Genomic DNA, 21526 nt, shown 5'->3' on the forward strand with positions numbered 1-21526 from the left:
TATGGCACTAGTCCATAAATACCGGGTACTATAGCTCGGACCGTATTTTTTTCCAAATCGACAATCTTCAACGAAACTCATTTTCTTTGATTCGTTTACCCTTTAACCTTCACGGCATTTTACCTATTGCCTATTATAAATAGCATGAATGCTTATAATCTCAAGATAATCTAATCCCCGAGTCTACATCGATTATCTAAAGATGAAACTTTAATGTATGAAAACGCGAGATGTAACAGTTTGATAACGGAATTCGGACGTCTCCGAACCGTGTTAATTCGGCCATAGACTTTAGTTTTGGATTCTCCCCTTAAGGCTTGTTTCCCTGCTATACTTCTAACTCGTTCGAAGTGTCAGTCCCCGAGTGGGGTGGCCGTGGCCTATAAAATTGAGGATTGCCTTTTTAAGGTCTAACGATTTTGAGGTTTAGCAATTCGATCATGTCGATTTTTTGGACGACAGTTCCCGAGTATAGGGTAAATTGCTTGAACTTCAGCTGTGATCAGCCCTTAAGCTAGTTTCCACAATAGATCATAAGTATGAAATTGTAAAGTATAAATTTCTCTAAAGCATGGAATATCTGGTAAGGAAAAAAACTTCTGTCAATAGATTATACATGCGTACATGGTTTGCCATTAGGGCTCGGGTAATCTACATGGACACGGTTCATTTGACCATTTGGTCCTTTACCTATCGAGACCTTGTTAACATGAAGTATTTTTCTTGTAACTATCCGAGAATGATGCCCCCCAGTATTCGAGGTTGATTGTAAAGGAGAATCGGATACTGTTGAATTGCTCTATGTTAGCACGAACAATGGTTGCCTCGTTAAAAACCTTGCCGGAAAAACCTATTTGGGACAAAAACCGGTCTAAGGGAAAAAGAGTACAACGTGTGATTTCAGACCTAGGGACTTTGTGTTTGAAGAATACTTTGGTATCTTCGATTAAACACCTGCAAAAGGTTAGTATAAAATATAAATGAAAATGGAAAAGGTCGTACCGTAGCAGTAATATCGTTTGAGGAATGATATGCTCCAATTGTTTGGTCATTATTCATCGTTCATCATGCCAAGTTTGTAGGATCCCTTTCCGATGATATCGAGGACCTGATACGGTCCCTACCAGTTTGGGCCAAGTTTTCCTTCGTTTGGGTTTCGAGTATTGAGGGTGACCTTCCTCAGAACCAAGTCCCCGTTCATATCAGCAATAACATACCGGATCTCATTAGAACTCCAAAGTTAAGTGTGCTTGGGCGAGCGTAGTACTAGGATGTGTGATCCCCTGGGAAGTCCTCGATTTTAAAGTGTCGAAGATTGGCTCTTCGATTGTAGTACCTTTTGATCCGATGTTTCTATGCGGCCATTCGAACGAGGGAGGCTTCCCGTTTTTCATCTAGCAATTCAAGGCTTGTATTCATAGCCTCATGATTTGACTCTTCCGTTGCATATCGAAATGACACTAGGTTCCCCGACTTCAACCGGGATCAGAGCTTCGGCGCCATATACTAAAGAGAACGGTATTTTCCCCGTACTAGATTTTGACATTGTTCGATACGCTCAAAGGACTTCGGGCAATATTTCTTTCCATTTTCCCTTAGCGTCGTTCAATCTTTTCTTTAGATTTTGAATGATGGTCTTGTTTGTCGATTCGGCCTGTCCGTTCCCACTAGGATGATATGGCATCAATAGGATCCTTTTTATTTTGTGATCTTTGAGAAACTTTATCGCTTTGTTGCCGACGAATTGCTTTCCATTGTCGCATACGATCTCGGCAGGCATCTTGAATCGACATATAATATGGTCCCAGATGAAGTCTGTGCCTTCTTTCTCTCTAAGTTTCTCGAAAGCCTGTGCTTCAACCCACTTAGAGAAATAGTCAGTCATAAACAAAATAAATTTAGCTTTACCTGGGGCAGATGGTAGAGGGATGACGATATCCATTCCCCATTTCATGAATGTCCAAGGAGATAAGACTGAGTGGAGTAGCTCTCCGGGTTGGTGAATCATCGGCGCATACCTTTGACATTTGTCGCACTTTCGAACAAACTCTTTTGTATCCTTTTCTATATCGGCCCAATAATATCCTGCTCTAATGACTTTGTGAACCAATGATTCGTTACAAGAATGATTTTCGCAGGTGCCCTCGTGGATTTCTCGTAAGACGTAGTCGGTATCTCCTGGTACCAAACATATTTCCAATGGTCCATCGAACATCCTTCTATATAGTGTTCCATCTTCGGCCAATGTGAATCGTGCGGCCTTCGTACGTAGAGTCCTCGTTTCCATAGGATCCGATGGGAACTTCCCATTCTTTAGGTACTCAATATATCTGTTCCTCCAATCCCAGGTCAGACTTGTGGAGTTGATTTCGGCGTGGCCTTCTTCGATTACTAACCTTGAAAGTTGTACGACAGTCCCCGAGCTAATCTCATAGTCTTCGACTGATGACCCCAAATTTTCAAGGGCATCGACCTCGCTGTTTTTCTCTCGAGGCACATGCTGTAGGGTCCATTCTTTAAACCGATGCAGAGTCACCTGTAGTTTGTCCAAGTACCTATGCATTCGATCTTCTCGAACCTAGAAGTGTCTATTGACATGGTTTACCACAAGCAGGGGGTCACATTTGGCCTCGATGACCTCTGCTCCCAAACCTTTAGCTAGGTCAAGACCTGCAATCATGGCCTCATACTCGGCCTTATTGTTAGTTAACTTGGAAGTTTTGATAGCTTGTCTAATTGTATTACCCGTGGGTGGCTTCAAAATGATGCCTAGCTCGGACCCCTTCACGTTCGAAGCGCCATCTGTGAATAGGGTCCACACCCCCGATGATGTACCCTACTTTAATAATAGTTTCTTCTGGACCTCGGGTACGAGGGTCGGCATAAAGTCGGCCACAAAGTCCGCTAAGATTTGAGACGTGATGGCCATTCGGGGTCGATACTCGATATCGTATACACTGATCTCGACGGCCCATTTAGCCAATCGACCCGAAAGTTTGGGCTTATGCAAAATATTGCGAAGGGGATAAGTAGTCACCATACAGATCGGGTGACACTGAAAATATAGTTTAATTTCCTAGAGGCGCTTATTAGGGCAAGCGATAATTTTTCTAAGTGTGGGTACCGGGTCTCGGCCTCACCAAAAGTTCGACTAATATAGTAAACAGAAAATTGCGTACCTTGCTCTTCTCGAACTAGGACCCCACTTACCGCGATTTCTGAGACTGCTAAGTAAAAGTAGAGTTGCTCATCAGCTTTCGGAGTATGAAGCAGTGGCGGGCTCGAGAGGTACCGCTTTAATTCTTCCAGTGCTTGTTGGCATTCCGGGGTCTATGCAAAAAATTTCTACTTTTTGAGCAGTGAGAAGAACCTCTGACTTCTATCTGAAGACCTCGAGATGAATCGTCCTAGGGCGGCTATGTGCCTTTTTAATCTTTGTACGATCTTAACATTGTCCACGACTGTGATGTATTCGATTGCCTTGATCTTATCGGGGTTGATTTTGATCCCCCGAGCCGACCCCGAATGCACATTTCTCCAGATTGAGTTTCATGTAGTATTTCCTTAGTATATCAAAGGTCTCCTGCAAATGTGTCAAATGGTCCTCTGCTCGCAGGGACTTAACTAGCATATAGTCAATATAAACCTCCATTAACTTTCCTATTTGTTCTTCGAACATTCGATTTACTAAGCGTTGATAAATGGCACTAGCATTTTTTAGTCCAAACGACATTACATTATAATAATAGGTGACGTACTTAGTGATGAACGAAGTCTTTTCCTGATCCTCCGGGTTCATTTATATTTGATTGTACCTGGAGTAGGCATCGAGAAAACTAAGGATCTCGTGGCCGGTCGTGGCATCGATCATGCGATCGATATTTGGCAGAGGAAAAGAGACTTTAAGACATGCTTTGTCTTAAATCTTTATAGTCTACGCACATTCTAAGTTTATTTCCCTTTTTAGGGACTACGACTATGTTTGCTAACCATTCAGGATATTTTACTTCCCGAATGGATTCTATTTTGAGAAGTTTGGCTACCTCGTCCTTGATGAATGCATGTTTTACCTCGGATTAGGGCCTTTTCTTGTGTTTTACTGGGAGGAACTTTGGGTCCAAGCTCAGTCGATGTGTTGTGATCTCTGGCGGGATCCCTGTCATATCTAGGTGGCACCAAGTAAAATAATCCATATTATTGATAAGAAATTTAATGAGTTTTTCCCTGAGCTCGGGGGTTAACCCCGTACCCAGGTATACCTTTCGATCGGGTAGATGCTCGATCGGTATGACTTGCTTCAACTCTTCGACTGTCGATTTGGTGGCGTCGGAATCCTCGGGGATTATGAAGGATCGAGGGGTCCAGTAGTCATCGTCCTCATCCGTTCCCTGCTTCTCCGACTGAGTCGAGGCTGGTGGCTGTGGTTGCTATTTAGCTTCCTATTTTCCTTTGGACTCTGATCCCTTTGTTGATGAAAGCGTCGATACCGGTATAACTTCATCGATCGTGTACATCTCTTTGGCAGCATGTTGTTCCCCACACACCATTTTTACTCCATCCGATGTTGGGAACTTCAGCATTTGGTGAAGGGTTGACGGGACCGCCCTCATGTTGTGAATCCAGGGTCTTCCGAGCAGTGCGTTGTATCTCATATCGCCCTCGATCACTTGGAACTTTTTTTCTTGAATAGTTCCATCTACATTTACTGGTAGGATGATTTCACCTTTAGTTGTTTCACTCGCCATGTTGAAGCCATCGAGAATCCGAACTGCGGGTACGATCTGATCTTGTAGGCCGAGTTGCTCCTCGACACTCGATCGAATAATATTGGCCGAGCTTCCTGGATCAATTAAAATACGTTTAACCTGAATTGTTTTCATAAGGATAGAGATTACCAAAGCATAATTGTGGGGTTGTGAGATCCCTTCTGCTTCCTCATCATTGAATGATAAAGTGCCTTCTGGCACATAGTCTCGAGTTAGTTTTTTCCTGATGATTGATTCTTTAGTGCGTTTGAACACGGGCCCTTGTGGAATATCGACCCCACCAACGATCATGTGAATCACGTGTTGTGGTTCTTCCTGCTCATTTTTTCTGTTTGCTTCCCTGTCTCTAAAATGGTTTTTAGCTCGGTCGCTCAAGAATTCTCGAAGGTAACCCTCGTTGAATAGATGGGCTACCTCCTCCCTTAGTTGTCTACAGTCTTCGGTTCTATGACTATGTGTACCATGGTATTAGCATATTTGATTGGGGTTTCTTTTTTATGGATAAGTTTGTAGGGGTCTGGGCCATCTAGTATGTCGATGCTGAAGTTGTATTCTGATAATCGTGGTGCTTATGTGGGATCGGCATGTTTATCGAAGCCACTTTTGCTCATGAGCCCTCGAGAGCTCTGTCCTCGATCTTTCCTTCGATCATTTCGGATGGGATTGCGTCCTGGGCCGCTGTTTCTACGATTTGCATTGTGTGGTTGATACTGATCTCTATTTGACCGAGGTTCTCTGTCGATATCCCTTTGAGTTCTGCCGACGGGCCTGTTTGGATAAACGAAACTGGAAGGGGTCCCCAATTGATCATCCTCGATCCTGATCTTTGACTGGTACCGATTATGTACATCGGCCTAGGTTACCGCTGGATATTCAATTAAAATATGTTTTAGCTGTCGTAATGCCACCAAACTTCGTTCGTTCAAACCTTGAGTAAAGGCTTGAACAACCCAATCGTCTGTGACAGGTGGTAGTTCTATGCGTTTCATCTAGAACCGAGATATGAATTCCCTCAACATTTTGTTGTCTTTCTATCTCACCTTGAAGAGGTCCGACTTCCTAGTCGTAACCTTTATTGCTCCGGCATATGCTTTTACGAAGGAGTCTGTAAGCATGGCGAAGGAATCGATGGAATTTGGCGGCAAATTGTGGTACCATATCATTGCTCATTTCGACAAGGTTTCTCAAAATTTCTTCAGTAGAACATATTCAATCTCATCGTCTTCCAAGTCATTCCCTTTTATTGCGCATGTATAAGAAGTGACATGCTCATTAGGGTCGATGGTCCCATTGTACTTAGAAATTTCTAGCATTCAGAATTTCTTTGGAATGGGTTTCGGAGCCGCACTTGGAGGAAAAGGCTTCTGTATGAATTTCTTTGAATCCATACCCTTTAGAATTGGCGGTGCCCCGGTATTTGGTCAACTATCTCTACTTTCTTGTCATTTGCCTCGATTTTCTTTTCTCCCGATTCAATCCGTTTAGTGAGCTCCTCGAGCATTTTCATAATGGCGGGGTCAGTCCCCGATTCATTGGCGTTCGATCTTTCCAGCACAGGCTCGGTCATGTAGACGACTTCTGGTTCGATCCTACTCGGTGTTCGGTGCTGATTTTGTAGTTGTGCTATAGCGGCTTGTTGAGCTTGTAACATTTCGAATATCAATTGGAGGCTAACTCTACCATCTTCTCTGCCCTGCGTACCTCGACCACCTGATCGAACTTTCCTGCGTACGCTACCTTCGGGATCAACGCCCAAATTTGCATTTAGGGCGACATGTGAACTGACATCGACGGGATTTGCAATTGGTGCTCCCTCGAGATCAACCTAAGGCGCCTCGATCCCTAGGGAGGCTATATTGTCATTTTCCCCGTGAAATCTGAGGCCGTTGTCACCATGTGTAGGCGCTGCTTGTGAGTTTGACATCTTTATCGTGAAAATAAAGATTCTTACGAGAATAAGTGTGAAGCAGTGTATGTTATCGGAATTAGTATTAAGCAATCACTATTATCCTTGGATCCACGAAACTGTTTACCCTTAAAATTGGATAACAATTAAACTTATAATATGGTTCTAAGGATGCGTGATTTTACTTAATACCAATTGATAAATATAAAGATTAATAACAGAAATGAACTATAAAGTAAATCAAACCAGTGTTAGAATGGAACTCAGCCCTCGAGTTTGGATACTCTCGAACTGGTTGATGCAAGAACTATTAAAATATAACAAGCTAATGAACAATAGTATAAACGAGAAAGAGAATTATATTGCTTTGATACCTGTGAACAATGTGTCCTACAGATGATTAGAACCCCCTTAAATAGTAGAGGAATTCCACTTATGGTATAATTCTAATTACAGAAGGAAATCTCATGATTAGCTAATTAACTATTTCTGACTTGATCTGTTCCGAGATTTACGCCATGATCCTCGACCAGTCACGGATATCTCGCATTTCTGTTATTGTGCTATCTTCGATCTTGCTCGACGCCTGTCTCATTTGACTTCGATCGATACTAGCCTCGATCTCGACAGGTACCTCGATTCTGAACTCGGTATCTTATCCTCGTGATTTAGTCTATTCCGTTACGAGGCCATCTTTCGATGCAACCTCCCGGTCTCGGTCAAATAGTAAAATCAGGTAGGCCCGCTTTTAACCATATACACAATTATATTACTAAAACAAATGGCGCCTATTGTTCATTTAAAGGCTGCTTTTCATTTCCAATTATAGAAGTGATCCTGATTAACTGGTAAAGAATTTGCCAAAATCACTGCGTCGAGTATTCTTCTCCTCTTGCTGGATTATTGTAATGATGAAAGTGAGATTGGCAAATCAGAGCAAAAGAATGACAGTGTTATTGACAATGCTTCTAAGATAATCCCTCTGATCCTATTTAGTTGTTATGGTTACTAAAAATTCGCTCCAAAATACTTGTCATTTTAAAAATTCAAGAAAGAATTAAATAATATTTTTTACATTAACCGTTACTCTAACAAAATATTGAGAGAGGTTAATATAGTGAAAGCAATACGAGTAGTAATTAGAGATAAAAGAACAAATAATAATAACTTAGTCAAATTATCATCATTTTAATCAAAACACAACATGACAAGTAAGAATTAGAGGATCGATCGAGGGAGTACATAATTATGTGCATAATTCAAAATTACCACTAGATCCCAAAAGACCGTAACAACAAAATTAAATTTCAATAGTAATTAGTGTGTCCTTCACCTCTAAGGAGAAAATAAAACGACTTAAAAATAATGAAGCAACAATAACAACCCAGTATAATCTCACTAGTGGGGTTTGAGAAGGGTAGTGTGTACGCAGACCTTACCCCTACCCTGGAATAGAGAGGCGGTTTCCGATAGACCATCGGTTTCCTCCCTTCAACAACTCCCCACCTTGCTCTTGGGTGACTCGAACTCACAACCTCTTGGTTGGAAGTAGAGGGTGCTCACCACTAGAGCATATATTCAAATAGTATCTTATGAAGTAAATGCATGTCGGGAGAAGCAAGAACAATCCTAAGCATCTTGTTTGTCTATATAAACATATGGTCTCTTAATAATTTGAACCAGTATTTGGTTATATCTAGCAATGTCTTAACATTTATAGGTTAGAAATAATTTACTTAAGCCAATGAATTTGGTATATTATTGTCATACCATTAATTACTGCTTTATTGTATTTCCATTATTAGGAGGTGAAAACAATATATGTCGAATTGTTGGAACAACGCATAGAACTGTTCTTAAAGTTAAATAACCATAGCTAGCTAGAGTCTCAAGTTCGATAATTCGGATTAATGCAAAATGACCATAACGTGTGATAATCCAACTCGCAACATGACTCAATCATCCTTCCTTTTTATTTTGCTATTTAAATAAATATGAAAGTTATATTTTTCCAAATTTATATAATCTTTAATCTCCAATTTTTATTATGAATTGTTTAAATTTTAGTTGCATTTTGACCCATTACATTATTTCAATAGTTTGATTGAATCTTTCGGATACGAGTAGTAGGATCATGTCAACAAACGAGTCATAATCCAACCAATTAAGTTGAACGAATCGAGTGGATTATTGCAAAATGAATTGATGCTGCCACATCTAGTCAAATAGCCTCTCAATCTAGTGTTCCAGGTCAGTGACCAGCTAGCTAGGCTTCGAGTAGGTCAACACTAATTATGCTATTGTGGTTTTCTAGCTCAACTTATCTCCTAATTAATTCGTAAAAATGATGTCAAACAACGTCTGTTATTTAGGAATTAGTCGATGTGACCTCAATTTTAAATTTTTAGTTTAATTTTTTAGGACATTGTCACGATTCGAAATTCTCACATTCAGATCGTGATGACGCCTAGCATTTCACTTGCTAGACAAGCCAACGTTAGAATAATGTTATCTATTTTTAAAATAATATTTTTAAAATTTATTAATAACAAAGAACAAATGCGGAAGTAAAGTCTGAAATGTAGTGAATAATCCATAAAAAAAATAATTATGTCTAAATACCATCCCAAAATTAGTGTCACAAGTGCACGAGTTTCTAGAATAATACAAATAAGGGTCTGAATAAAATAAAGTTGTCTAGAAATAAACACACAGCTAAAGTAAAGTAGACGGGGACTTCAGAACTGCGGACGCCGTGCAGTTATACCTCAAGTCTCCTCTGAGTAGCTGAAATCCAAGCAAGTCTATGGTATGCCGCTGGGACCAACTCTGAAATCTGCACAAGAAGTGCAGAGTATAGTATCAGTACAACCGACCCCATGTACTGGTAAGTGCTGAGCCTAACCTCGACGAAGTAGTGACGAGGCTAAGGCGGGTCACTTACATTAACTTATACGCAATATTAGTAACAACAACAAATAATATAAATAAATCAGGTTACTCATTTATAATAATTGAAGCCAACTTAGCAGTCATAATCCATTATTATTTCAATAAATTTCCGTTGCATTGTGCAAACCGCTCCCACAATATATTCGTTTTCAATCCTCTCATATATTTATTTTAATCAAGTATATATAGACTTTTAAATAAGTCTGTTGTGGCGTGCAATCCGATCCCCCAATATTGACTTTTAAATAAGTCTATTGTGGCGTGCAACCTGATCCTCCAATATGGACTTTTTAATAAGTCTGTTGCGGCGATCCCTCAATATATGGATATTTTAATAAGTCTATTGTGGCGTGCAACCCGATCCCCCAATATATGGACTTTTTAATAAGTCTGTTGCGGCGTACAACCCAATCCCCCAATATTTTCCTTTCAATCAATTCTGTTGCGGCGTGCAACCCGCTCCTCCAATATATTCATTTATCAAATATTCTTATAGAAGAAATTTTCCCAATAAATGCAACAATTAATATAAAATTTTAAGACAACAAGCATAGAATAATTATGATTTAATTATGAAACAAACAATGACAAACAAGAATTTATTATGGAAATCAGGGAGAAAATAGGCCGTTTAATATTTTAATATGCTAAATGTCAAGTAGCAATTAATACACATAATTCAAATAACCATGTAGCAATTATTACATAAATTCAAGAATTAATATTTGGCAAAGAATAGAAGATAAACAATTATTATAACAATTCATTCATGATTTAAAACGATTTATGATTTTCAAATAATTATGCAAACAATTAATTTGACGACGTATAGACACTCGTCACCTCGCCTATACGTCGTTCACATGCATTTCATATAACAAATAGTTTAAGGGTTCTATTCCCTCAAGTCAAGGTTAACCACGATACTTACCTCGCTTTGCAAATTTCAATAATTTATTCGACCACATCCTTTCCTTTTGAATTTGTCTCTAAAAGCGTCAAATCTATTCACAAACAATTTGATATACTCAATACAAATCATAGGAATTAAATCCATATAAATTTACTAATTTTTCGGATAAAATCCGAAATTCATTTAAATATTCGACAGTGGGACCCACGTCTCAAATCCCGGAAAAACTCACGAAATTCGAACACCCGTTCCGCTACGAGTTCAACCATACAAAAATTATCTAATTCCGATGTTAAATGGACCATCAAATCTTAAATTTTTGTTTTTGGAAGATTTTATAAAAATCTGATTTTTCTTCCATAAATTCACGGATTCATGATGTAAATGAGTATGGAATCATGAAATATAATCAATATAAGATAAGAAACATTTACCCCAATATTTTCCAGTGAAAATCACCCAAGAACCGCCTTAACCGAGCTCAAAAATTGGAAATGGTTGAAAATGGGTCGAAACCCCATTTCCAGAACTTAAGTTTCGTTTTTCAGATTTTTATTCATCGCGATCGCGGAAATTCGTTCGCGATCGCGTAGAACAACTTTGCCCAGATTCATTTTACTCTTCGTGATCGCAGGAATGGCTTCGCGATCGCGAAGCACATTTTTGCACAAGCTGCCACTTTGCTCTACGCGAACATGACATCACACACGCGAACGCGAAGCATAACCCCGTAGACCTACGCGATCGCAGACCGTTTTATGCGAACGTGAAGAACAAATTTGAGTACCCCAACTTCTGCCTCATTTCCTCTTCGCGAACGCGAGGACTCGATCGCGAACGCGAAGCTTTGCACTTCGACCTTCGCGAACGCGTGCCCTCGGTCGCGAACGCGAAGCACAATTGTTCCAGTCCAACTTTCTTCTTCGTGATCGTAGGAATGGCTTCGCGATCGCGAAGCACAAAATACTAGATGACAGCAGAAGCTAAAAACCAAATTTTCTAAGTTCAAAATCATCCCGTAGTCTATCCGAAACTCACTCGAGCCCTCGGGGCTCCAAACCAAACATGCACCCAAGTCCTAAAATATCATACGAATTTGGTCGCGTGATCAAATCGCCAAAATAACACCTAGAACTACGAATTGGACACCAACTCAAAGGAAGTTTTCAAGAAAACTTTAGAACTTATATTTTTACAATCGAACGTCCGAATCACGTCAAATCAACTACGATTCTCACCAAATTCGGCATAAAAGTCATAAATATTATAGTGGACCTATACCGGACTTCGGAATCAAAATACGAAACCGGTGTCAATAAATCCAACATCAGTAAATTCTTAAAAATCATTAAGCTTTCAAACTTTTAATTTTTTATCAAAATTCTATATCTCGGGCTAGGAACCTCGGAATTCGATTCCGGGCATACGCCCAAGTCCCAAATCATGATACGGACCTACCAAAATTATCAAAACACTGATCCGAGTCTGCTTGCTCAAAATGTTGACCAAAGTCAACTCAATTGAGTTTTAAAGCTCTATTTCACATTTTAATCCATTTTTCACATACAAACTTTTTGGAAAATTGTACGGACTGTGCACACAAGTCGAGGAGTGATAAATAGTGATTTTTGAGGTCTTAGAACACAGAATTACTTATTAAATTTAAAGATGAACATCCTCGAACGGAGTTAGAAAAAGTACCTGAGCAGGTGAATAAGTGTGGATATTTACTCCGCATATCCTACTCGAACTTCCAGGTAGATGCCTCAATCGACTGACCTCTCCATTGTACCCGATATGAAGGATAACTCTTAGACCTCAACTGACGGACCTGTCGGGCTAGAATAGCCACCGGCTCCTCCTCGTAAGTCAAATCTTTGTCCAATTTGACTTAGCTGAAATCTAACACATGGGAAGGATCACCATTGTCACGACCCCAAATTCTCTCCGTAGGATGTTGTGATGGCACCTAGTCTCTAAGACTAGGTAAGCCTATCAATGCGGAATAATAATAAATATCTGAAATAAATAAACTACAATTCAAATAATTTCAACTCCCAAAACCAGGTAGAAATAAGTCACAAGCTTCTAAGAATTTATTCTCCATGTCTCTATTTATCAGAGTCTAAAACAAATAAGGGAGACAACATAGTAAGATAGAAGGGGACTCCAGAATCTGCGGACGCTGGCAGATATACCTCGAAGTCTCTTCGTACAGTTAGTTTACTGATGCCTGGTCTAATAAGACGTACCTGGATCTGCACAAAAAGATGAAGCGTAGTATGAGTACACCACAGCGGTACACAGTAAGTGCCAAGCCTAACCTCGGTAGAGTAGTGACGAGGTCAGGTCAGGCCCTACTAGAGAATAAATAATGACATGGTAAAATGTTTAAACAATATAATAAGATAAAATGACAAGAAAATGAATCAAGTAGCATGTCACATTTAATTACACCAAATAATGACAATTAATATCTCGTGGAAACAAAATAAAATTTCCTTTCAACTTCAAGAAAATCACAACAAATAATCAAAGGCAACTGAGGCCATAAATCAATATCAATAAGGGCACTCTCGATGTACCGCCTCGTAGTCCCAAATCATAAATAAATTCACAATATCTCATTTTCTTATCTCACCGCGCGATCCTTCACAATTTATTTGAAAGAAAATATTTTTTCCAAAATAGCATCCCGCGTTTTAGCCATCCTTATCACACCGCATGACTTCTAGTAGTTCCCCCTACTAGCCACGCGTATCAAGCCACCCTTATCTCACCACATGCGTTTCAATACCCAGACCTTATACCACCGCATGCGTATCAATATCACAATATATCATAATTTGCACCTCAAGTGCTCAAATAATTTAACTTGCCAAAATAATTCAACAACAATATTTTTCTACAATAAAGAGCTCACGGCTCATGCCAAAATAAATTATCAATAATATTTTTCCACAATAAAGATCTCACGGCTCCATCACAATGAGTACGAAAATCTTAAAAAAATATTCAGGAATAAATAATTCTGGAAAATAATATTTTAAAATCTTTAATACGTTGCTTCAATATCAAGTTTAAAAATGTCAAATACTTCATATTAATAATATTTAATTTAAAGAAAATCAACCTTCAAATAATGCACAGAATAAAAGAAACCAAGTTTCAACTAAACAGGTAAAACAATTAGCATGAAAAAGTCAAACAAATTTAAAGTATATATCTTAGATCAATGATGAAGAATATAACAAGATAAAATAATTTAATAAATGCGCAACAGTGATCTACATAATTTAAAAATATAATCTTCACATTTAGCCCATGTACACACTCGTCACCTCGTGTACATGACTTTCAACACATTTCAATAATCACATCAATACCAATCCTAGGGGAAATTTCCCCCACACAAGGTTAGACAAGTCACTTTCCTCGACTTGCTCCAATTTAAACAAGTATTATGCTTTTTCCTCGATTTTCCGATTCCGATCGACTCGTATCTAGTCATAATTAATTCGATACAGTCAACAAAAATTATAGGAATCAATTTCATAAGAAAATACTACATTTTTCAATAAAATCCGAAAGTAGCTCAAAAATCGCCCATGGGGTCCACATCTCGCAATCTGGGAAAACTCATAAAATCTGACAACCCATTCAATTACGAGTCCAACCATATCAGTTTCACTCAAATCCGACTCCGCATTGACACCGGAATCTCAAAAATTCGTTTCTATGAGATTTCTAAAAGTTTCTTAAATTTCTATATCAAAACACTAAGAATCATTTACCCCAATATTTTTCCTTGAAAATATATTAAAATCGCCTCTCTTCAAGCTCCAATTCGTCAAAAATGGCAAATGGGACGAAGTCCCCTGTTTTTATAACTTACAGATCTGTCAGGGAGCCCGATTTGTCACGGAGCCCGATTTTAACAGGCAGTCTGATTTTGACAGGCAACCCGATTTTGACAGGCAACTCGATTTTAACAGGCAACCCGATTTTGACAGCATTTCCAGTAGAAAAATTGCAACAGCTTTTGTAGCAGCTAAGTCCCACTTTTGATCCGTTAACCATCCGAAACATACCCGAGGTCCTCGTGACCTCAACCCAATATACCAACAAGTCCTAAAACATCATACGAACTTATTTGAAACCTCAAATCAAATCAAACAATGCTAAAATCACAAATCACACCCCAATTCAAGCTTAACGAAACTCAAGAATTTCCAACTTCTACATTCGATGTCGAAACCTATCAAATCAAGTCTGATTTACCTCAAACTTTGCACACAAGTCATAAATGATATAACAGAGCTGTGAAAATTTTCAGAACTGGATTCCGACCCCGATATCAAAAAGTCAATTCCCCGGTCAAACTTCCAAACTTAAATTCCTATTTTAGCCATTTCAAGCTTAATTTCACTACGGACTTCCAAATAAAATTATGTTCACGCTCCTAAATCCAAAATCACCATACAGAGCTATTGGAATCATCAAAATTCTATTTCGGGGTCGTTTGCACATAATTCGACATCCGATCACTATTTGAACTTAAACTTTAAATTTTTCATCAAAATTCCATATCTCGGACTAGGGACCTCGGAATTTGATTCCGGGCATACTCCCAAGTCCCAAATCACGATACGGACCTACCGGAACTATCAAAATACTAATCCGAGTCTGTTTGCTCAAAATATTGACCAGAGTCAACTCAGATGAGTTTTAAAGCTCTAATTCACATTTTAATCCATTTTTCACCTAAAAACTTTTCGGAAAATTTTACGGACTGTGCACGCAAGTCGAGGAATGATAAATAGTGATTTTCAAGGTCTTAGAACACAGAATTAATTATTAAATTTAAAGATGATATTTTGGGTCATCACATTCTCCACCTCTAAAACAAGCGTTCGTCCTCGAACGGAGTTAGAAAAAGTACTTGAGCTCGTGAATAAGTGTGGATAACAGCTGCACATATCATGCTCGGTCTCCCAAGTCGCCTCTTCGACCAGATGAACCATCCACTGAACCTTCACAGAAGCTGCCTATCTAAAATAGTCGCTGGTTCCTCAACATAAGATAGATCCTTGTCCAACTGAACTGAACTGAAGTCTAACACATGAGACGGATCGGCGTGATATTTACGAAGCATAGAAACATGGAATATCGGATGAACTGCAGAGAGACTAGGTGATAATGCAAGTCTGTAAGCCACCTCTCCAACTCTCTCAAGAATCTCAAAAGGCCTAATATACCTAGAGCTCAACTTGCCCTTCTTCCCAAACCTCATCACACCCTTCATAGGCGAAACCTGGAGCAATACTCGCTCACCAACCATGAATGCAACATCACGAACCTTCCGATCCGCATAACTCTTCTGTCTAGATTGGGTTGTACGAAGCTGATCCTGAATCTACTTAACCTTTTTCAAGGCATCCTAAACCAAGTATGTACCCAATAGTCTAGTCTCCCTCGGTTCGAACCAACCCACTGGAGACCGGCACCACCTACCATACAAGGCCTCAAACGGAGCCATATGAATGCTCGACTGATAACTGTTATTGTAAGCAAACTCCGCAAGTGGTAAGAACTGATCCCAAGAACCCCCAAAATTTATCATACACGCACGGAGCATATCCTCCAGTATCTGAATAGTGCGTTCAGACTGCCCGTCCGTCTGAGGGTGAAATGATGTACTCAACTGTACCCGAGTACCCAACTCACATTATACTGCCCTCCAGAACCGTGATGTACACTGCGTACCCCGGTCAGAGATGATAGATACTGGTACGCCATGAAGTCTGACAATCTCGTGAATATAGATTCGAACCAACTGCTCGGAAGAGTAGGTAGTCATCACATGAATGAAATGAGCTGACTTGGTCAATCTATCCACAATCACCCAAGTTGCATCGAACTTCCTCTGAGTCCGTGGGAGCCCAAAAACAAAATCCATAGTGATCCTCTCCCATTTCCATTCTGGAATCTCTAACTTCTGAAGAAATCCACCCGGTCGCTGATGCTCATATTTCACCTGTTGACAATTTAGACACCAAGCTACATACTCCACTATGTCTTTCTTCATCCTCCTTCACCAATAGTGTTGTCTCAAGTCTTGATACATTTTTGCAGCACCCAGATAAATTGAGTACCGCGAACTGTGAGCCTCCTGGAGAATCAACTCACGCAAGCCATCTACATTGGGTACACATAGCCTGTCCTGCATCCGTAGTACACTGTCATCTCCAACAGTGACTTCCTTGGAATCATCGTGCTGAAATGTATCCTTAAGGACAAACAAATGGGGGTCATCATACTGATGCTCCCTGATACGATCATAAAGAGAAGACTCAGAAACCACACAAGCCAAAACTCGACTCATCTCGGAAACATCCAATCTGACAAATTGGTTGGCCAAGGCCTGAACATCTAAGGCTAAATGCCTCTCTGCTACCGGTAAATATGCTAAGCTGCCCAAACTCTCCGCCTTACGACTCAAGGCTTCGACCACTACATTGGCCTTCCCAAGATGATAGAGAATGGTGATATCATAATCCTTAAGCAACTCTAACCACCTCCGCTGTCGCAAATTAAGATCCTTCTGTTTAAACAGATGATGTAGACTTCAGTGATCGGTGTAGACCTCGTAATGGACACCGTACAAATAATGCCGCCAAAACTTCAAGGCATGAACAATAACTACTAACTCAAGGTCATGTACATGATAATTCTTCTCATGCACCTTTAATTGTCTAGACGCGTAGGCAATCACCCTACCGTCTTGCATCAACACTGCGCCGAGACCAATACGCGATGCATCACAATACACAGTATAAGCCCCTGAACCTATAGGTAATACCAATACTAGGGCTGTAGTCAAAGCTGTCTTGAGCTTTTGGAAGATCTCCTCACATTCTTCGGTCCACCTGAACGGAGCACCCTTTTGGGTCAATTTGGTCATAAATGCAGCAATAGACGAGAAATCCTTTACAAATCGGCGATAATACCCTGCCAAACCAAGGAAACTCTGGATTTTTGTAGCTGAGGACGGTCTGGACCAACTCTGCACTACTTCAATTTTCTTCGGATCTACCTTGATCCCCTCGCACAAAACTATATGACCCAAAAATCCCACTGAATCAAGCCAGAATTCACACTTTGAAAATTTTGCATATAACTTCCTTTCTCTCAAAGTCTGAAGCACAGTCCTCAGGTAATGTTCATGATCTTCCCGACTCCAGGAATACACCAGAATGTTGTCAATAAATACAATGACGAAAGAATCAAGATAGGGCTGAAATACACTATTCATTAAGTGCATAAATGCTGTTGGGGCGTTGGTCAGCCCAAAAGACATCACAAGGAACTCGTAATGACCGTACCGAGTCCTGAAAGCAGTCTTCGGGATATCTGGCTCCCGAATCTTCAACTAATGATAGCCTGAACGTAAGTCGATCTTAGAGAACACTCTGGCACCCTGAAGCTGATCAAATAGATCATTAATATGTGGCAATGGATACCTGTTCTTCACTGTAGCCTTGTTCAGCTGGCGGTAATCAATACACATCCGCATAGAACCATCCTTCTTCTTCACAAATAAGACAGGAGAACCCCAAAGCGATACACTGGGCAGAATGAAACCCTTATCAAGAAACTCTTGTAACTGTTCTTTTAATTCTTTCATCTCTGCTGGGGCCATACGATATGGTGGAATAGAAATGGGTTGAGTACCCGGTAATAAATCAATGCCAAAGTCAATATCCCTGTCGGGTGGCATACCTAGAAGATCTGCTGGAAATACATCAGAAATATCCATTACTACAGGAACTGACTCTATAGTAGGAGTATCAATACTCACATCTCTCACATAGGCCAGATACGCATCACACCCCTTTCTCAACCATTTGTTGAGCTTTAAGAAATGAAACAGCCTTGCTAAGATCATGATCTGAGGTACCTCTCCACTCTAGCTGTGGTAGATCTGGCATAGCCAACGTCACCGTCTTGGCGTAACAATCAAGAATAGTGTGATAGGGCGACAACCAATCCATGCCCAAAATAATATCGAAATCCACCATACTGAGCAATAATAAATCATCTATAGTCTTAAAACCGTTGATAATAATTAAACATGACCAATACACGGTCCATAATAATAGATTCACCCACGAGTGTAGATACATAAACAGAAGAACTCAAGGAATCATGTGATACACCAAAATATGGGGCAAGATAAGATGACACATAAGAATAAGTGGAGCCTGGATCAAATAAGACTGATGCATCTCTATGACAGACCTGAATAATACCTGTGATAACAGAATCGGATGCAACGACATCTGTCCTAGTAGGAAGGGCATAATATCTGGCCTGGCCTCCCCCTTTAGGGCGACCTCTACTTATCCGTCCTCCACCTCTAGTTGGTTGTGTAGGTGGAGTGGCAACTGGTGCAATAATCATGGCATGAGAAGCCTGAGGATCCTGTGGAATGGGCGGGGCCTGAGAAATATGTGGAGGTGCACCCCTCCTAAATCTGGGGCAATCTCTCATAATATGACGAGTGTCACCACACTCAAAATAAGCCCTTGGAGGACATGGCTGCTGAGACTGGCTCGGGCTTGATCGACTAGACTGTCCACTGAAAGCACCCCGTACAGGAGGTAAAGTAGACACTGGCGGTGCATAATATGGAACATGAGGTGTGGGAATAGCCGGAATACCACTGGAAGCTGGAAGTGCTGAATTAATAGGATGGCTCACATAACCTCTACCATAACGGGCTGCAACTGGGGTACGAGAATTATTATATGTGCCAGAATCTCGGGGTCTCTTAGCTTCCCTCTCTTCCCTCTCCCGAGTTCGCATACCTTCCAATCTCCTAGCAATTAACACCACCTATTGGTATGTGATGTCCATCTCTAGCTCTCGGGCCATACTGTATCTGATACTCGGGTGGAGACCCTCAATAAATTTGCGAACCCGCTCTCGAACAGTAGCAACTAAGGCTGGTGCATGCCTAGCCAAATCACTGAATTAGACCATATATTCTGACACGGTCATAGAACCCTGGTGCAGCTGCTCAAACTCTGCGCACCATGCATCTCTAAGACTCTGAGGAATATACTCCCTTAAGAATATATCTGAAAATTGAGTCCAAGTAAGTGAAGCTGCCTGAGCTGGACTATCCAACTTATATGCCTGCCACTACTGGTAGGCTGCTCCTCTAAACTGGAATGCCATGAAAGAAACCCCACTGGAATCCACAATACCCATAGTACGAAGGATACAGTGACATTCCTCCAGAAAACTCTAAGCATCCTGTGAAGCTAAATCGCTGAAAGTGGGAGGGTGGTACTTCTTATACCTCTCGAGCCTAAGCTGCTCCCCCTCTGAAACTGTTGTCCTAATCTCAGGCCGAACTGGGACAACTGGATGCACTGGTATAACCTCTGGGGCATGGTCAACTTGGACCCGTGGCTCTGGAGTACGGGCGACAGGAGTTTGTGCTCCTCCCCCGGCCTGAGATGTGGCAGGAGCAAGTGGAATTAACCCTACCTAAGCTAAAGTGCCAAATATGCTCAAAAAATGGGCAAGAGTCTCCTAAAGTGCAGGAGTAGTAACAGGCATCTCAGGTGCCTGCTCTCCAACTGGAGCTACTGGTGGCTCTGGTGCAGCAGCTCGTGCCTGTGTTTTGGCTACACCATGTGGTCTTCCTCGGCCTCTAGCTCGGCCTCTGCCCCGACCTTGACCTCTTGTGTCTCCAACAGGGGGTGCGGGTGTCTGATCATCTGATCCAGTTGTGCGTGTCCTCACCATCTATGAGAGAATAGAAAGACAATTGTTTAGAACTTTGAAATCAACAAAGGCGAACGATAAGGAATCAAAGAAGCGAATATTTCCTAACAGTTCCATAGCCTCTCGAAGATAAGTACAGACGTCTCCATACCGATCCGCAAGAATCTACTAAACCTGCTTGTGACTCATAACACCTATGAACCTGGAACTCTGATACCAACTTGTCACGACCAAAAGTTCCCTCCGTAGGATGTCGTGATGGCACCTAGTCTCTAAGACTAGGTAAGCCTATCAATGCAGAATAATAATAAATATCTGAAATAAATAAACTACAATTCAAACAATTTCAACTCCCAAAACCCGGTAGAAATAAGTCACAAGCTTCTAAGAATTTATTCTCCATGTCTCTATACATCAGAGTCTAAAAATAATAAGGGAGACAACATAGTAAGATAGAAGGGGACTCCAGAGTCTGCGGACGATGTTAGATATACCTCGAAGTCTCCTCGTACAATTAGTTTACTGATGCCTGATCTGATAAGATGTACCTGGATCTGCATAAAAAGATGTGCAGAAGCGTAGTATGAGTACACCACAACGTTATTTTTGCACCATTCTCATTGGTGTCATTGGAACTTAATAGCCACAAAGCGAAATAATAACTCATATTTATGGCAAAGCATAAAGGTTGACACAATATGAATGATTCTTTGGTTATGACGTGACTCTTTTACTACTATTTGAACTCTTATTTGGTATGATGTTATCCTTCAAAAAATATTTCTAGTTTGAAATTCCAATTTCTAAAACTTATATATATTTCAATAATGATTATCTTTATAATTATGCAAGTGAAGACATTATCCTTAATTTAAAATCTATTTTAATCGGCTATCTAAAAATTTAAATGATTTTTTAGCCGGTGAAACTTTATTTTAGTATGACTCCGTTTTTAGTTTATCGATATCTCTAGCCACAGATTTTAAATTTTGAATACGCAATGTATACAGATTTTTTGTTTTTTGAATCATTAAATGTTAAATTGGTTGATTGTTATTATATAACATTGCATATATTATCTTAAAATTGCCAAGTAGTTTTTTCTCGACACCATACTTTGCTTAACCTCAATGAAAACTACTCACATTGCATTTAAATTCAAATTCGAATATCATATCAGTTTGTTAGTAA

At 40.2% G+C, this 21526-nt stretch overlaps 1 protein-coding gene and 1 pseudogene across 1 annotated transcript in view; both read left to right on the forward strand.

The window, feature by feature from the left end:
- LOC138898222 (uncharacterized) overlaps positions 1–21526 on the forward strand; it is a 39370-nt gene that overhangs the window by 13067 nt on the left and 4777 nt on the right. The gene's annotated exons all lie outside the window — the stretch shown is intronic.
- LOC117281577 (5S ribosomal RNA) lies at positions 1193–1309 on the forward strand (annotated as a pseudogene).

Source organism: Nicotiana tomentosiformis, chromosome 8 (genome assembly GCF_000390325.3).
Source record: "Nicotiana tomentosiformis chromosome 8, ASM39032v3, whole genome shotgun sequence".
NCBI classification, from domain to species: Eukaryota; Viridiplantae; Streptophyta; class Magnoliopsida; order Solanales; family Solanaceae; genus Nicotiana; species Nicotiana tomentosiformis.